Raw genomic sequence first — 18,581 nt, 5'->3', positions numbered from 1 at the left:
CACCATTCGATAGCCCATCAAAAAAAATAAGTTGACATGCATTATGTAATTTTTGTAAAAAATGCTTCCTAAAAAAGATACAGTCTCCCAAATTTCAGTTTAAAAAAGTTTTTTGGTCATAATTGTCAGACCGTTGGAGCGATTTTGATCAAATTTGGAACAAGCACTATTGAAATTAATACTCATTATGTGATGGTAATGACGTTTATCAAAATTGTTCAGTTGCGTAGATACAGGGAAATGATTTTCATTTTCCCGTCTTATTTTCTACTGTCACTGGACATTTTTCAAAAATTACACTAATTTTTTAATTTATGGTTCAAGTTCAAAAATGAAGTATTTCTTGTAACATTGTAATTTGAAACTTCGTCCACGAGATAATTCAGTTATTACGTTTAAAAACCCAAAAAAAAACTGATATCTGGCCGGGCAAAAATTGTATAGTTTGTTTTATAATCAATGAACTGTCAGTGGTTCGTTCTTCAAAAAATAAGCAGACATGCATGTTTTCCTTTTTTAAAAGAACTCGGTCCCAGGAAGATACAGCCTTCCAAAATTCAGCTTCAAAAATCGTTTTTTTTTTGTAACCGTAGAAGCAATTTAGATCAACTTTGGTTCAAGTATTTATAAAGCTAATACTCATTATTGAACGAAAGTAACTTTGGTCTAAGCTGTCCATGTAGATACAAAATAATTGGTTCACTTATTTTGAGCTACATTAATTTTTATACCTCTGGACTTCAAAGGGATGATAATTGATTATAATGAAGGGTTTTTTGTAGGTGGCTTTAACACCCGGTAATAAGCATCAGTTTCAAGTCCCTGTACCAAATTTGATCGGTTTTTACTTTCAACGGTCTGAGACTATAACAAAAGACAACGATTTTTCAGAAATTTAGAGGGCTGTATTTCTCCTAGGATGAGGTCTTTTATAAAATGACAAAAAACATAACAACTCATTTTTTGAAGAAGAATCCACTTCTTGTAGATTTATTTTTATAAAATAAAATTTTACAATTTTTTGCTGCCCGGATATGACCCTTTGATAAATTTTGAATAAAAATTTTACAGCAGATACATCATCTCTCTAAAACACTGTCATTTTTGTGAAATATCCAGTCAGCGTATGAAATATAGTGGAAAAATTAATCTTTCGGTATCTACGCCACTTAACAAGCTTGACAAAACTTCATTCACATCACATAATGAGCATTACATTCATAAGTACTTGTTCAAAATTTGATCAAAATTGCTCCAACGGTCTGACAGTTATAGCAAAAAACGATTTTTTAATTTAACTAAATTTTGGAGAACTGTATCTTTCTTAGGAGCAAAATGACATAATGTATGGTATGTCAACTTATTTTTTGATGTTACTATCGAATAGTGGATTATTGACATTTAAAACTGGACCACCATGTATATGTAAAATTTATTCTGGTATAATTAATTGATGCTAATGTGGAAGGGTAGACAGAGCGTTTCAGGTTTTATCTGAGGAATGTTGTTAATATAAACAAATTTTGGTTCCAACAAATAGACTGTTCAGTTTGAGCCTGCTGAATTTCAAGGCTACTGACAATATGGCCAAAATGTTTAAAATATAACCCTTCAAAATAAATTATTTAAAACAAATAAAAATTAATATGACGTCATATTTTGCTGCCTGCATGGTCAAAATTTTCTTGTCACTTTTATGTGTTTTTGTGTGCTGCTTTTTGTCGATAGGTAAGTCTATTTATAAAAACCTTTTTATAGTTTTTTTATTGAAATGTACAACCTTCTAGCTATTGTTCACCCGTAATCTTGTGTTGAAGAGGAAGTCCAAAACGTTAACATTAAAAAAAAAATTGACTTGAATGCTGTTTCATGAACTGAATGAAGTAAACTGGCCTGAAAAGTTGACCAAGAAAACATAACGAAATATTACATATAATTGGTCAAAGAAATTCAAGTTTAAAAAATTTATTTTTTTTGCTCGTTTTAACTAATTAGTCTTTATTATACTACTTATAGTCGGTTCACGACCTTGGCTCTACTCTACGCTTTGAATTTTGAACTTTTGCCCCCTGTATATTTTTAACAACGATTTTTATTTGAGGTTATAGGAAAATATTTCTTTCAATTTCATTGCCGTGTTGCCAACTAACAATGAGATGTTCGATAATACAAGTGTCTTCTTCTTAGAGTTAAACAAGATTCATAAATTAATATAGGTATATTAAGTAACTTGTTTTATTTTGTTAAATCGGTTATTTCAAGGACAGCAAGCATTGGTGTTTTAATGATAGACATCTATTACTTATTAATTAATCCGTACTAAAATTGTTCTTTAATCTGTTGGTTTTTATACAGCCAAATAATGACAATTCTTTACTTAAATGTGACAACGTTCAGTGTTTTGAACTCTTTGAATAATAAACCAAAAAATTTCTTCCTCGGCGTTTTAAAAATTGTTGTCGTTTCATTATACAGGAAAAAATCTATTTATAGGATAGATATCCAAAAAGATCGTGAGCAGTCTATATGCACTATATTTCATTTTTTCCTAAGCTAACAATTTATACTACTTAAGAAATGTAGACACCGCTAATAAAACACAACATGTTAAATACACATATTTCACAGGTTTAGATTCAAAGCTTATCTTTCTAACCGCGTTTTAGGTGTTTTATACAATACAACATACATTCTTATACTTATACAGGGTGTTTCAGGTTTTAATACGCAAACTTAAACCGTGCAATCTATGTCTAAAAATAACTATTGTTTGTAAAGTAAACTATATTCCAAAGATGCTCTGTTAAAGAAATACAGGATGTTAAAATTCTCTACCAATTTGCATTATAAAATTCAGATGTTTATTTCTGAAAATAAAATTTAAAAAAAATTGTTTGAACGGTTACAGATACGGAATCAATAAATGATATAAAAAAGTTTCTAAATCGAATAAGAACTTTGAATTTTTAAGAAAAAAGCATTATTGGCTCACTAGAAAACAATTTGGGGAGCTACAACTACAAGAAAATTAAAACTTCAACATTGTATTTCTTTAACGAAGCATTTAACAGCTTTAACCTAAACTAAAAAAGTGTGAATTCATACGATATAATATTATTAAATATTTTATCTATACTTTGTATCCTGAATATTTCATATCATCAGTTGCAGCAGTTTGCAAAAAAAAATATTAATGTTTCCAGTATGTTTATTATAAAATTTTTGGCAATACATACTAATGAGTTTCATTTTAAATTTGATATGATTTTTTTATCGAATATAATTATAATTCTTTAGGACGTCTGAATGCAAGATTTTCTAAACTTTTACATACACGAAACGTATTTTGTGGACTATATCCCGAATAAAAATCTACTGTCATTTCTATAATATAACCTTTTTTAGTTTAAATTGACAGATTTTATTAGATATGCCGGCAATTGGTTACATAGTAGCTATGATTTGAATAATTTGGTCACCAGAAGGATGGAATTTTAAAATGGGAAATAATTTATTGAATTTAATGGTCAATATAACACCATTTGCAACCAAAACCATTCATCATTCATTTCTGTTTCGTACTTGAGTTATTTTCAAAAAATCATAAACGAGCATTTTGAAAAAAGTGTTGTGTTGCAATGATTAAGCTAATTTGAAAATTTTTAAAATTTAACTTAAACATTGTTAGAGCAACTTTTTAAGGACTATTTTCCTGAGTATTTGCTTTTCAGTTCCCCCGTTTCGGTTTTGCAAGATATTATAAGATCAACTTTTTTTTCCTATGAACGAAATTCGAAAAGCACGTTTTTTGCTTTGAAAGTATACAGGGTGATTCACGATGATGGAATATTAGAAATATCTAGAAAACGACTCAACATTTTACACTGAAATTTTGAGCGTAGCCTAGGTTGAGTTCAAACTCTTATTCCAAAATATTTTGGATCTGGCTATGTTGCCAGATCAGTCCGAAAGGACACCAACTTTTGATTTTCAAATAGAGCACCCTGCTTCTAATCTTATTTTTGAATTCCTCGTAAGAAGGTTAGTAATTAATGGTAATATTTCCCTATACCTATCTTGCACCGTTTCTTAGATATTTCATAAAAAATGGTCGATTTATCAGCAAAACGGTAGTCTAAACATTAATTAAACTCTCAAGTCCTGAAAGGTTTGCTAATATGACCTTTTGTCCTCAGTTGGACAATACTACATAATTGAAAAGCCCAGAGAGAGAAAATGAAAAAAAAACCTACAGGGTGGTCAGTATTTACCTTTTAGTCGGACAGAAAGAAAAACTGCCAAACGTCCGTTTTTTTTATTGGATACATCGGTGTTTTATAGTTTGTATTAAAAGAATATCGTATATATATATCGTTCAATCGTAATCCATACTACTCTGAATACAGACACCTGCTTCGGCTTAATGACTAGTTGTCATTCCTATAACCACAACATGTTCCGACAGATATTTGTGAAATTCAACTTGGTTTAAACTGAGCACAAGCAGGTGTCCGTATTCAGATTAGTATGGATCACGATTTTATAGGCACTTTATGGAAAAACATTTAATAAGTCAGAAACAGTTGAAGTTACGTATAGGAAGAATATACATAGATTTGTTCTAAATTTAATGTTCTTTTATTACAAACCATAATACATTATAGGATCCATTTAAAAAAACGAATTTCTGGTAGTTTCTCTATCTGTCCGACTTAAAGGTAAATATTTACCACCCTGTAGGTTTTCTCATTTTCGGTCTCTGGGCTTTTCAACCATGTGGTATTGTCTGACTGAAGACAAAATGTCACATAGGCAAACCTTTCAGGACTTGAGAGTTTAATTAATGTTTAGACTACCGTTTTGCTGAGAAATCCACCATCAATGTCTTGAAATCAAACTTTACAGGGTAGCCAACGTTGCTACACTGTCAAGTTTGATTTCTTGAATGAGATTGGAAACAGTGGGTTCCATTTGAAAATCAAAAGTTTCTGTTCTTTCCGAATGATCTGACAACACCGCAAAGTCCAAAATATTTTAGATCCAAACCTAGGTAGTACCCAACCTAGGCTATACTTCAAATTTAAACAAAAAATATGGAGGCGTTCTCTAGATACTTCTAATATACCATCAGCGTAAATCACTCTGTATAACATGTTGGGAAAAACTTTGTATTTATGTTAAAAAAAAATAAATAAAAAGCAATTATTAAGGTGGCATTGACTTGCAAATACTACTTAAGCAATGTCGTTTTCGTCAAAACATCCAAAATAATTTTTAAAAAGCATCTAAATAAGTGAGCTAAAAATTGCAAAACCTATCGACAAGCGAACGGGACAACATTTGAGAATTTACCAGATTAGAACTAAATGGCGTTTATTTGCATTGATAGTCAGTTAAGTTTAGACCTTTATTTCATATTACATTTTTCATCATTTAGTTTATAGTGTGAAGTAGTAGTCCATTTTTCTCAAAGTGGAGGTGTAAGTGTAAAAGTGATGGGAAAAAACACACAGCCTTCTCCACAAAAAATTTATTCAAGCCCCCCAAAAATGTTAGAGGGGTCGCTCGACATATGTTTCGGGCACATAAGTACCCATCTTCAGGAGCCCATATGACAAGGTGAAACGCCGGCTGTCTTTCTTCAAAGGGGAGACAGCAAGACCCAAGTTTTTTTAAAAAATTAATATGCCGTAAGGCCAAACATTACTGTTGTGCTTAAAAAATCTTATTATGGAGAAAAAAACACTAAAGCTAAAGTAATACTAAATAGTTCACATTATAGTTTATAGTTCATCCCACATAACGTCAAACTGCGTTTGAATACATATAAATCGGAAAGCTGAGTCTGAAATGTCGGAATTTTGTAGTTTATTTCGAAAAAAATGTCTTTTGGTTAAAAAATAAACATACACTGTGAGTAAAAAGTCCGGAAACCCTTAACTATTTCGAAAAATATTATACATATTGAAAAACATCGAATATAAAAATTTTCGCATTTTCAACGTTTTACCGTTATGTGATTAATGAATTTACAGGGTGTCACAAGATGGCAATGAAATGATGTTAAGTTTTTTCTTATGGAATGACATGTTTTAATGACATTTTCTGATTCCGTCTCTCATTCTGATATATCATGAAATATGTTGTATGGTTAACTTGTACAGTTGCAATCATCCATAATTATTATTTTTAAATCATCTAAATTTGACGATTTTGTAGCATATACCTTATTTTTTACGTGGCTCCATGGAAATAATTGTAGAAGCGTCAAATCTGGTTATCGAGATGGTAACTCATTTCAAGCAAACGAACAACACAAAATACAAGTTAACCATACAAAATGTCAAATATGCACAAGAATATCTCTAGGAAATAAGACGCTATTTACAAAGTGTGGTATTCACTGTATTTTAATAAATGTGCGTAGCCATCGATCTTTTGGTTACCATATCTATTGCAAAAACAGGTCAAAAAAGGTTTTTTAAGACTTTATCAAATTTTGGACATTGACACACTATAATAAATGTACATAAAGTCATAGCTATTCTGTCCTTTCACAAATTATATTTACGTTGGTTGAGAATTGATAGTAAGCTATTTTTTATTTCAGGCACAAGTTGCTGTGTACACAATTCCAATTTCCAAATGTGGATCATGAAGCAAAATAGCCTTACTACAAATGTTTGACGCGCCTAGAACCACGAAAGGAACGTCATGCCGTCAAATTTCATCAAAATCAACAATCCTGCAAGTACTTCTGTGGGCAACTTGATACCCGAATTAGCAATTGTGATCTATACCAAGTATACCACGAATACTATTGCCTTGAAAAAGGTTCAATGCATCTGATAAAATATAAATAAATGTATGGGATTTCAAAGCATGGAATTCTTATTTATTTTAATAATAAACTAAAGATGGTCGGGTGAGTTGGGTGTAGTTTTATTTTTTATTTTGCTTTTCTATTACTGTACTTTTACTGTTTTGCCATATGCAGCATTTATTATGTGCGTTACTTATTATTTCGTCAGGTCAACAGTATTTGGCCTTATTTGGAGTTCTTATTTAATGTCGGTAATGTGTATTAGCGAAAGTGTCATTCCTTTTAATGTCAATCTACGCATGGCGAACTGAGTAACTGTGCAAAAGTTGACATTGGGAGTGAACAAAGACCAGCAATCAGCCATTCATATCTACCAAACTTATTTACTGAATTTATTTATTCTTTACCGACCTCCTTGACTTGTTCGGTGTTCTTATTTTGCCCGGTTGTAGTGGTGCTTAAACTTAGAAAGAACTATGCAAAAACAACATTTTCCAAACTTAAAAACTTCCTATTAGCTTGCAGTCTGTCGCTAGCACTTAGACTACGGGTAGTAAAGTGTTACATATGGCCCATCTTACTGTACGGCGCAGAAACGTGGCCTCTCAAAGCTGGAACCCTGAACGGCATCGAAGCGTTTGAAATGTGGACCCACCGGAGACTCTTGAGCGTGCCGTGGACCGCACATGCCACGAATGAAGAAATTTTAGGAACTGCAGGCTACGAACGAGAAATACTTAGCATCGTTAAAGAAAGAAAAGTTTCCTACCTCGACCATATCCTTAGAGGTGGCAAATATCACATTCCTACACTAATTCTACAAGGAAAAATGTAGGGGCATCGAGGTCGAGGAAGAAAGCAACACTACTGGCTAAAAAACATACCGGACTGCTGTAACATCAGCGACGCAGTCACCATATTTGGAAGAGCCGAGAACGGCACTTGGCACATTGTATGAAGAGTACAGACAATCGCTAACGTGCAGATAAGCAAAGGGCACAAGAAGAAGCAGTCGCGCAATTAAGTACGCGTATGTGACATAATGCTGCACGGTCTATATCGGACCTCGTTCTGCCTTACCAGATCAAGGACATACAAAATATTTCTCTCAATTTTTTTACATTTCATGTCATCCTCCTGATCGGGGTCACTTTTAATTAGAAGTAACCTAATCAAGTCATGAGGGGTCGAAAGGGAGCAATTTTAAAACTTGATAAGTTAGATGGCAAAAGGTTGTGTATATAGCAACTTTGAGTTTTTAAATGTAAAAATTTTAAAAACCAAGAAGACACCTTATTATGTTTTCCAGATATTTAATAATAATTAGAAAGTATACTTAATGTCAATATAAAAAAACTCGACATAACACCAATGAAAAGGTAATTCGAAGCATCAACTGAGAGAGGTTGAGGTGCTTTTCTTAACTTTAATATTGCTCTCTCAATTGAATCGTTAACTTTCAGGATCCTTTCTATCACATAGAAAGTACTGTTACATCTAGTATACACTTCCTGTAATAATTTGTACTCCTTATAAGTAGCATTTCCATCGATGTTTTGCTTTTTCATGAAAAGGATCCATAATAAAAAAAGTCATTCATCGAGTAGAATTAATAATACATTTTTTACATTTTTTTAAAAACACTTAAAGGTCGTTATTCTTTTAATATGATCTGGTAGGAGATTAAAGCATTTTAAGGACATGTATACAGGACTTTTTTTAACAAAGTTGATCTGTGTTGATGGTAATTTACATCTGCTGTTCTGGTGCTGTAAGTATGAAACGTTTCCAGATTAAATCTACTCTTATTTTTAAAAAAGAATGACACATTCATATACATACAGTCCAAAAACTGTTAATAGACGATTTTCCCTAAATTTACTTCTGCAAGAATCCCTAAAGCCCATCTTTAGTATAACTCTTATAGCGCGGTTTTGAGCAACAAATACTTTGTTCATTGAACTGTTTCAACCCCAGAAAATAATCCCATATTTAATAACGGACTCGAAGTTTGCACAGTACAAAATTTTCAAGCTATTTGTATCCTGCAGATACCTAGATGTAATCCTTATTCCGTAACATATTGAAGCAAGTCTATGTATCAACCCTTGCACATGTTCATCCCAGTTCAGAAATTCATCCATAGCAAGTCCCAAGACCTCCAGACAGAGTTCCTGAAACTTCTAGACGAAAATGGATTAAAGAAGATCACCAAACTTTTCAACAACATCTACAAATCAGGTAAAATACCACAAGAATGGCTAGTCTCAGAGTTCATTGCACTGCCAAAGAAACAAGGCGCAAAACGATGTGAAGAATATCGAACGATAAGTCTGATGAGCCACCTGCTGAAAACCTTTCTCAAAGTCATCCATAAAAGAATATACAATCGATGCGATAACCTAATCTCCCGAAACCAGTTCGGGTTCGTCAATGCGATGGGAACCAGAGAAGCACTCTTTGCTGTCCAAGTCCTTGTCCAGAGATGCAGAGACGTTAACCTTGACGTTTACTGTTGTTTAATTGACTACGCCAAAGCATTTGACCGGGTTCAACATGGCAAAATGATGGAAATATTAAAGAAGACAGGGATCGATACCAATGACCTGAATATCATAAGTAGCTTGTACTGGGGCCAGTCGGCAACAATAAGAGTCGACGGAGAAACAACTGAGGCCGTCAAAATAATGCGAGGAGTGAGGCAGGGCTGTGTACTCTCACCCCTGCTATTCAACATCTACTCCGAGCAGATTTTTAAAGAGGCGCTCGACGACGAAGAAGAGGAGGGCATCTCAATAAATGGGAAGAAATTGAGTAATATAAGATACGCGGACGACACCATCGTGTTCGCAGATAGCCCACAAGCACTACAACAACTTATCAACAAAATAGCAAGAGTTAGTAAGGAATATGGTTTGGACATAAACATACAAAAGACCAAAATTATGGTCATTAGCAAAAACAAGATCGACAACATCCAGTTATCCATCAACAACCAACCAATAGAGAGAGTACCACACATCACGTACCTGGGAACACGTATAAACGAGAACTGGGACGCAACTCAAGAAATCAAATCACGAATCGCCAAAGCCACAGCCGCCTACAACAAAATGAGCAAACTCTTCAGAAGCCATGATCTTACACTGGAAACAAAAATGAGACTTCTCAGATGTTACATCTTTTCTATCCTCTTATACGGGACGGAATCTTGGACACTCAATGAAAGCACATCCAAGAAAATAGAAGCCTTCGAAATGCGACTCTATCGAAGAATGATGAGGATATCATGGACCGAACATATCACTAATGAAGAGGTACTAAGAAGGATGAATAAACAAAAAGAAATTATGAACACCATCAAGATCCGAAAACTGCAATATCTGGGCCACATCATGAGAAACGACTCCAGGTACTCCTTACTCCAGACAATCATCCAGGGAAAAATCGATGGAAGAAGAGGTCCAGGAAGGAGAAGAATATCTTGGCTGCATAACCTCAGGAAGTGGACCGGAAAAACATCAACCGAACTCTTCCGCATTGCCGTAAACAAGGTTAGGCTCGCCATGCTGATTGCCAACATCCGTAACGGATAGGAACCACAAGAAGAAGAAGAAGTCCCAAGAAGTCCCAAAGCGACAAAAACTGCTGTCTTTCTGTTTTTGATTGTGAACTGTCTATTCCCTACAAGAAGATTAGTGTCATCTGCATAACAAGTAATAGCCTCATCCGGACTAGTTGACATAGACGCTGAGCAATATTTTTTTCCACATGTGGACTCTCTAACAATCTGCCTTCTCCCAGTTAAGTTTGATTAAACAGACTTAGGGCATTTCCCCTGACCCCATACAATTCAAGTTTGTCTAGAAGAAGATGTGGATCTACACAGTCGTATGTTTTAGATAGGTCTAAGAATATTCTCATTGCTAAACAGCCTTTTTCCAAGGTCTAATATTTTTCTTGTAAATTCAAACACAGCAGTGTATGTTGATGATCCAGCCAAATATGCATGTTGAATGGGTTGTATTAAATTAGACCTATTCATAAAGTGTAAAAGTCTATCACACATTACCATTTCAAATAATTTTGCAAAGGAAGGCAGAATACTAATAGGTCTGTAGTTGTCCAAAACTGTTGGATCGCCTTTCTTAAAGATCGGTCTAATTACTGCTGTTTTTAACTGGCCAGGAAAAACATCCTGCTCCAAAGCATTGTTTATCAGAAATGACAAAACATGGCAAATGTATGGAACTGTCATCTTTACAATACTAGCAGGAATCTCATCCACACCAGCATTGTACTTATTCTTGTACTCTTCATTTTGGTAGCAATTCCACATACCTCGGCCTCAGACACTGGCCTTAATAACATAGACCGGCTATTAGGATTAATTTGAACATCAGTCTTAACATTGTTTAATATTTTTATTATATCTGGAATTTTATTCAACAAAAATTTATTATAAAGAGTAGGCAACTGCTCTATGTTCTCACCAATACCAATATCCGAGTGTTCTTCTTTGCCTATATTTTCCCTATATATTGCCCACATACATTTAGATTTGTTATCAGATGTCAAAATACATTTTTGATACCGCTCAGACCTAGTAATTTGCAAAAGATTGTCATATTCTTTTTTTACTACTTTGTACTGAGTTTTATATTTACTGTCCAATCTATTTTTGCAATCTTGTACCTTCGGGTTCGATTTGTCGTGTTGACTTGTTTTTATTACTTAATTTTAAAGGAAAACTATAATTAAAGATGTTAATAAAATCTCGAATAAAAATATTCCATTGTGAATCAATGTTTTCATTTCCGTTATTATATACTAAAGACCAATAATCATTTTTCAAGTAATTGACAAAATACAACTTATTTTCCTTACTATAGAATCGCCTATAAGATGCCATATTTATACTAGGTGCCTCTAATTACAAAACAATAATTTGAACCATATGATCGGAAATACACGTTTCCAGAGTATCGCTATCTAGATAGTCTAAACTACTATTTACACAAATATTTTCAATGCATGTTGCAGAGTTATTGTTTTGTCCAGTATTCAAGATAGTTTGTCTAAATCCTTGTGATTCCAGCATTGATAGCATATTCAATTTAAGCTTATTATCTTTTAGCAATTCAACATTAAAGTCTCCTGCTATGCAAATTGTTTTGGGTTTTTGTCCCATACCGGCATTCAGTTTTTCAATTACTTTTCAAAAAAAACGAAATCACCCGAAGGTGGCCTATAAATACAAACTACCCTAACCCCTTGTTACCCCCTGAAAATGACAGACCACTACAGCACACTCTATTTTACGTGCAATTGAAAGTTTACTTACATCTTTTCTGGTATTAAACTCCACAGTTTTATGTACCGGGTCTTCCACTAACAGAGGTCATCGGCGATATCTCAAAAACTATGAAAGACAACTTTGAAAAAAAAATATATATATAACTAATGTGGCAAAGAGAAAATGCTGAGAATATTTTTTTTAACTATAACTCTTCTGCTAAGTGGCGCAACTTACATAATAAACGATTTGTCGATGTTCGATGTCTCCCAAAATAGGCGTTTGTCGAAGTTTCTGCATCGGCGTAGATGTTATCAGGTCAAGCTTCACAATAGATCTTGTTGCCCCAGTGTCAATGGTAAAATCACATTCTTTGTTGTTCAATAGTCCTTGAGCGATTAAACTACCATTACACCTCTTTATCATAGAAATCCTTAATTTGGGGGCTGAAGGGTTACTTGTCAGGGGTCGCCCCCTTACTCCGGCAACCTCGAATTTTCCTGGTCCTGGTTACTTCGGTAATGTGGATTTGGTGAACGAGACCGCTGCCTGCAATTCCTACTGTAGTGTCCTTTGCGTCCACAGTTGTAACATTTTACATCTTTTCTAGATGGAGAGTGGCTTCTTCTGTTATTGTCTCCTTTTTGCAGAATTTGATCCAGCTTCTTAACAATCAAATTCTGTTTTGGTGTCATAAATTATATTTAGAATATAATCTTGTCTTGTCTCATGTCCTTAAGTGCTTTTTTGTAAGTGGGACACGCAAAACTGTAAGTTTTGTGGTCCTTTCCGCAGTTTAGGCATTTTGGTTTCTCTTTGCAGTTTTTGATGCCATGTTCTTTTGAGCAGCATTTGAGGCAGGAGCGTTCTCTGCTCTCTATAGTACAGTTTTTTGTAACGTGGCCATATTTATATCAGTTTAGGCATAATTTGGGTTGGTTGGTTTCCTCCACACGGCAGTAATTCCAGCCTATTCTGATTTTCCTGGATTGTATAAGCTTGTTGGCTTGGTCAGTCGGGAGTTTTACAAAGGACTAAATTAAGTTATTTTTGTTTGGATTCTGTGCCATTTGTATTTGTAAGCTGTCTGTAGTGGTATTTAGGGTGTCGATTAGTGCCTCTCCCAGTTCACTTTTGCTTGTAGAGTGAGTCATATATTTTATAAAGATGGTTTTAGTGGGCTGTACAAGTGCAGTTTCCATGTTTTTGTCGATGTTTTTTGAGATTTCGTTGATAAAATCCTTGTCGCTTTCGTTTTTCCTTCGGTTTTTGATTTCGGTCCAACTCTGCGGATTGTCTAATGGGAGGCGGGTATTTGGTCCTTGTTGTACGTTGGTTCAGGGTGGTTAAGTTGTTTTGTTGGTTTGTGTTGTATGTAATGATTGTAATTTTTAGGTCGTAGTCTTGAAGGGCTTTTTCTGCTAATCTCCTTATTTTTACTCTGTCTGTTTGGGAAGCGTTGTAGAGTTTGGATGCGTTTTTTGTAGGTTTGTTATACGTTGTTGAATTGTCCGTGATGGGACTTTTTCTTCTTCTTTGTTTTCTGATTTTTACAATGTCAACCCCGGAGGCATTGTAAAGTACTATTTTATTATTTCCTTTTTGCTGTTCTTTTCTCACAAGGTTTGTTACTCCTTGAAGTAGGTTTGACCAGCTTTTTATGAATTCCTCGGTTCATTTCCAGTTTCTGGGTTTTTTGCGCCTAGTATGTATATGGATTTTCTCTTGTTTGTATCATCGGCCTCGTCGGTCATTACAGTAGTGTCTATGCAGATAGACTTACCTTCTGCAGGTTTTCCGGCCTCCAGAAGGCTTTTTATTTGGGGGTATAAGTTACTCAGTCTTTTTTTTATCCAATTTTGCGGCGATAACTATTGTATTAAGTTCTGTGGAGAGCGGGTTTCCCGTCTCATGGCTTGTTTTAACGTAGCAGTTGTTGTTACATTTTAGGTTGATAACCTTGACGATGTCCTCGATTTGCTCTGATTTCCGCAGTTGAGACAGGATGGTGTTGTGGTTGTTGTCCGGGTCGGTTGGATGTGTTTTGTGGTGGTGTCTGTGTCGGTCTGAGTTGAGCTGTCTATAGTGGAAGTGTTTCTGTCTTCGTTTAGTTCTCCAATACATACGGAGGCCGTTTATGAGAGTCCACACATGTCGTTGGTGTTAAGTTTAGAGACGGTCTCTTTAATTTATTTTTTAGTATTTTGGTTGTTGGCCACGATTTTGGACAGTTCCCTTGTAGTTTCATCCAGAGATTTGATGAGCTGTTTTAGTTTTTTTAATTTGGCTTTTTCTTCTGTTTGAAAGTCGGTGTCGTCCTTTGTACTACTAGAGTTGTCATCTTGTCATTTATTTCCCTCTTTCTTTTTTTGATGGATTACCCTTCGTCGTCGTCCCAGCACAAGTCGACGCACGCCACTTTGCTTGGGGTCACGGAATCTTTCGATTTTGGGTTTTAAGTTTTGTTTGACCACGGTGGGGACGTGGTTGTGCTCAATTTCGGGGTCATGGATCGCCAGGGCATTAGTTCTTTGTCGTCGCTGGTGTTGGCCCTGTCTCTGTAATTGTAATCGTGCCGGCTTTTTTGAGCCGGGTGTGCACTTCCAGGGGTTGCCCCCTTCCCTGGAAATCCTTCCAAGTCGCTGGTGTTGGCCCTGTCTCCGCGTTTTGTCATCCAGAAGCTGGGCATGTTGAGTTTTCAGCAGAGCGGGCTTTTCGATGTCTAAAGGAGCAGGGGCGACAGTTTGGATGCTCTCTGACACGTTGTCGTGTCGGCTTTTTTGTGGGCAGGAAATTCATTTAAGAGCGACAGTGTCGCGTCGTGCGGTCTGTCCGTTCCCAGGGGTCGCGTTTATGGGTTAATTTATATTTACAGTATTTGACCTATATTCAATATTTACTTTACTATAAAACCCTGAATCGACAAGGTTGCAATAAATGGTTCGATCGTCGATTGTGGTGCCCTGACCTTGGCTATTTAAAGTAACTTAGCGTATGATTTACCTACTCGATTCAGCAAATTAACGTACGCCAGTCCTTAACCAGATTATGTTCCGGAATCCGATCCGCGATCCTCCCAATTTTCAATTTTAATTTTTTTAAAACTCACTTTGTGAAGTTCCACTATTTTTTAAATTAAACAAGGCACGTTTTCGGAGCGACGAGAAATCACGTCCGACCCGCACGGTGTCTCGATTGGAACTTCAACCTATTCTAACCTAAACTAACCTAACCTAACCTAACCTTTTTTTTTATAGCGAAGAAAAACCTGCAAACAGGCACCGGGGGGATCGTTGTTAGTAATCTCCATCGCCAGGTAGTGTGGGGGAGGCGATGTAGTGCCGACCCACTAAAAAACTTCGCTGGTGGAGGCGGAGCCCTCTGCCACCCTTCCCCGGAACCGCCTTCCAGCAATACTTCGGGGGAATCCCGCTTATCTCATGCCTTCCAGGCGTTTCTCTTCTTTGACTTTGCTCTTCATTACTGTTTCCAACATTGATGTGACTAATTGCCAGTTGTGTTCGCTCTCCGTCATTACGCTGCTAATGTTTTCTTTAGTTAGCGTTACGACACACTCAATATTTGTGATCCTCCTTAGATCGTTGAACTTGCCGCATAAAAACACTGTATGTTCAGGAGTATCTCGTTCTCCGCAGAACCAGCAGTCTGCGTTCTGTTTCTTTCCAATTTTTTGGAGATAAACTGTTACGTACGAAATAGAGTTTTCGTCCGTACCTCGATTGGTTTGTGTTTTTAATGTCCGTGGGCCTAGTTACACTAGTAGACCGATTCCGATTGCTTAAATCCTCCAATTGCACTTTGTGCACATTTTGTTGTAAATGTGGGTGCGTGACCTGATAAGTTATCAGGTGCCTTAGTCACGTGATTAGTTTCGATTTTTGTCGGGGAAGCGTCGGTTTGTGGTCGTGTTGAAATTGGTTTTGTTGTTAGTTCTTTTGAATTATTTTGTATCGGCCCAATTTTCCAACACAGCATTGTGTTCGGCCCAACCGGAGATTCAAAGACTTTTCCAAACGGTGATTCAAAGACTTTTCGAACCGGAGATTCAGAGACTTTTCCAACCGGAGATTCAGAGACTTTTCCAACCGGAGATTCAAAGACTTTTCCAATCGGAGATCCAAAGACTTTCCGACCGGAATTTCAAGGGCTTTCCGACCAGAGATCCAACGGTTTTCTGACCAAAGATCTAAGGGTTTTCCCGACCAAAGAACATTTCAATCGGGGATTGAATAAGCCTGACCGGGACTGCTTTGTCCAGAGTTTTCCGGACCAATCCACGTGTTGGAAGAGCCGACCACCGGCCACAGAGTTTCGGAAGGTCAGAGTCGAACCACCACAATTCCTCACTTGATTTAGTTTTATTTAATTTTATTTTATTTCTTTTTAGTTTATATTAGTTTTGCTTTAAACAACTTCAACACTTGTCATCACCTCTGGTCACCTTTTTGGTTGCCGGAACAAGTGTTGAAGCTGTTTGTTCGTTTTCCCTGGTGTTCTGCTGTTTTCTGCCTTAGGTACCTGTCACCAGTCTCTGGACCCCATTTCCTACCTGGAAATCAGCGGTGGCCACTACTGACTACTGGGAAGAGGATACTGGAGGTTCCAGGACCCAAACATCGTCTTTGACAACTGGTAAGGGCAGTCAGTTACAGTTTGGCACTGGGAAAACTTTTCCTGTTTTTTTTTCCCTTTATTTAAAATCTAACTTTCTTTTTATTTTCAACCTTTTTGTGGCAACTTTTGTAAATTTTGTAAATATTCTGTAAGTTGTAAATATTGTAGTTTTGTTTTTAATTTGTAATAAACACGTGTACATATACAACTAACGGTTTGATTTCCTGCAAAATATCCAAGTGTGTTCATTTATAGATACTTATGAACTCATGCAATTATTCCACGACCTTGAGCTATCTAATTTCAAAATGTTGAAATCTCATTAACGTGGTTCATCTTAACAAATTGGCGACCAACGTGTAGGGCCTTTTTGATTTTTAGTGGATTGAGCACGCTTGGATTGTGGGTTATCAGACTGCCTTGTTTGTGCATGTGTATTTTTGTATGGCTACAATATTTACTTAGTTTTTTCACGGTGCCAGACGTGTTGATAGTTTAAGATATTTATTCTTGAATTAAAGAGTGTCAAGTTTGGAATTGTTGGTTTATCGTACTATCGTTGAATTTTTACCTTTTGCCCTTTTGCTTTGCTTGTGACCGTGCCAATCTATTTTTAGACCGAAGTTTCAGGTTTACCCCGTTATCTTAAGTTTTTTTGTAGTTTTACCTATAACATTGTGGTTCGGTTTTGCAGTTAAAAGTGCGAATTAATTTTCTCTTTTGGTAGAGATTTTATTTGTACCGATTTGGACAATTTTAATTTTCCTTAATTTGATTAAAGGTTTAATTATTGATTGATTGATTTATTTGATCAGTTTTGAGTAACTTGGATCACAGGTAGTGATCAAGTTGTTGATTGTTGTCCAAGTCAGTTGTTTTTGTTGCACTTTAGCTGTAAAATTTATATATCACTTGTGTTTATTTAGTTTTTGGGGTTAAACTAGAAATTTTAATAATGGCTCTCCAAATTAATGCCTTGCAAGCCCATGAGCTGGATTATGAAATTTCCATCAGATCTATTAAGCCATCGGGTACTGTTGATCAGAGACGTAAAATTTTGAGGGGACTGTTGGCTCAATAAAATGCCAATCGTAGTATTTGTCAAGTGTCGAACCCATTTGAATTTGATTTTGATGAAAAAGAGCTGGTGTGATCTATTGCATCAATTAAGGTTAAAATAGTAGGTTTTACCGGTACATCCAGTGATCCTTCATACAAAAACATTTCAACTCGGCTCTGGCATGTCTCAGGCCGACTTAATCGTATGAATCATACTTCTGATGAGGAAACTCAAAGGAAGAATGATTTATATGTTGAGATATTAACTTTAGAAGGTGATCTCGATGCTAAAGTTTTTCCAGCTGCTTCGACTCCTCTCGACCTAAATTTGGGTTCTGTCAGTTTTAATGCTAATGCAGTTACTCAGGTTGTGAGCAAGTCTGTGCCTGTACATAAATGGGGACTGCAAAAGTTTACTGGCGAGGGTTCATTAATGGCTTTTCTTGAAAAGGTAGAAACCTTTAGAATGTCTCGTGGCTGTTCAACAGATGAGGTTTTTGCTTCTGCTGGAGACCTTTTTGATTCACAAGCTTGGACTTGGTGGTATAATCATTATAAAAAGGGGCGTTTTATTGATTGGGATGATTTAGTGGGTAAATTAAAAGAGACTTTTTTGCGTGACCACTATGATAGAAACTTATTAGAAGAAATCAAAGCTAGGAAACAAAACCCTAAAGAACCAGTTTGTTTATTTATTAGTTCTATGAAGGGTCTTTTTAATCGATTAACTGAGGCTCCTTCTGAAAAAGAAGTTGTAGACATTATCAG

At 35.7% G+C, this 18,581-nt stretch overlaps 2 long non-coding RNA genes across 2 annotated transcripts in view; both read left to right on the top strand.

Moving 5' to 3' along the window:
- LOC145734361 (uncharacterized) overlaps positions 1–18,581 on the top strand; it is a 113,995-nt gene that overhangs the window by 11,009 nt on the left and 84,405 nt on the right. The gene's annotated exons all lie outside the window — the stretch shown is intronic.
- On the top strand, positions 1,494–6,926 carry LOC145734362 (uncharacterized). The gene is made up of 2 exons (XR_014179417.1): positions 1,494–1,728; positions 6,611–6,926. It is a non-coding gene; the product is annotated as an uncharacterized LOC145734362 (long non-coding RNA).

Source organism: Ips typographus, linkage group LG10 (assembly GCF_016097725.1).
Source record: "Ips typographus isolate SLU linkage group LG10, UJ_Ityp_2.0, whole genome shotgun sequence".
NCBI classification, from domain to species: Eukaryota; Metazoa; Arthropoda; class Insecta; order Coleoptera; family Curculionidae; genus Ips; species Ips typographus.
The sequence above is the reverse complement of the archived record's forward strand: the minus strand, read 5'-3'. Positions and strand labels throughout refer to the sequence as shown.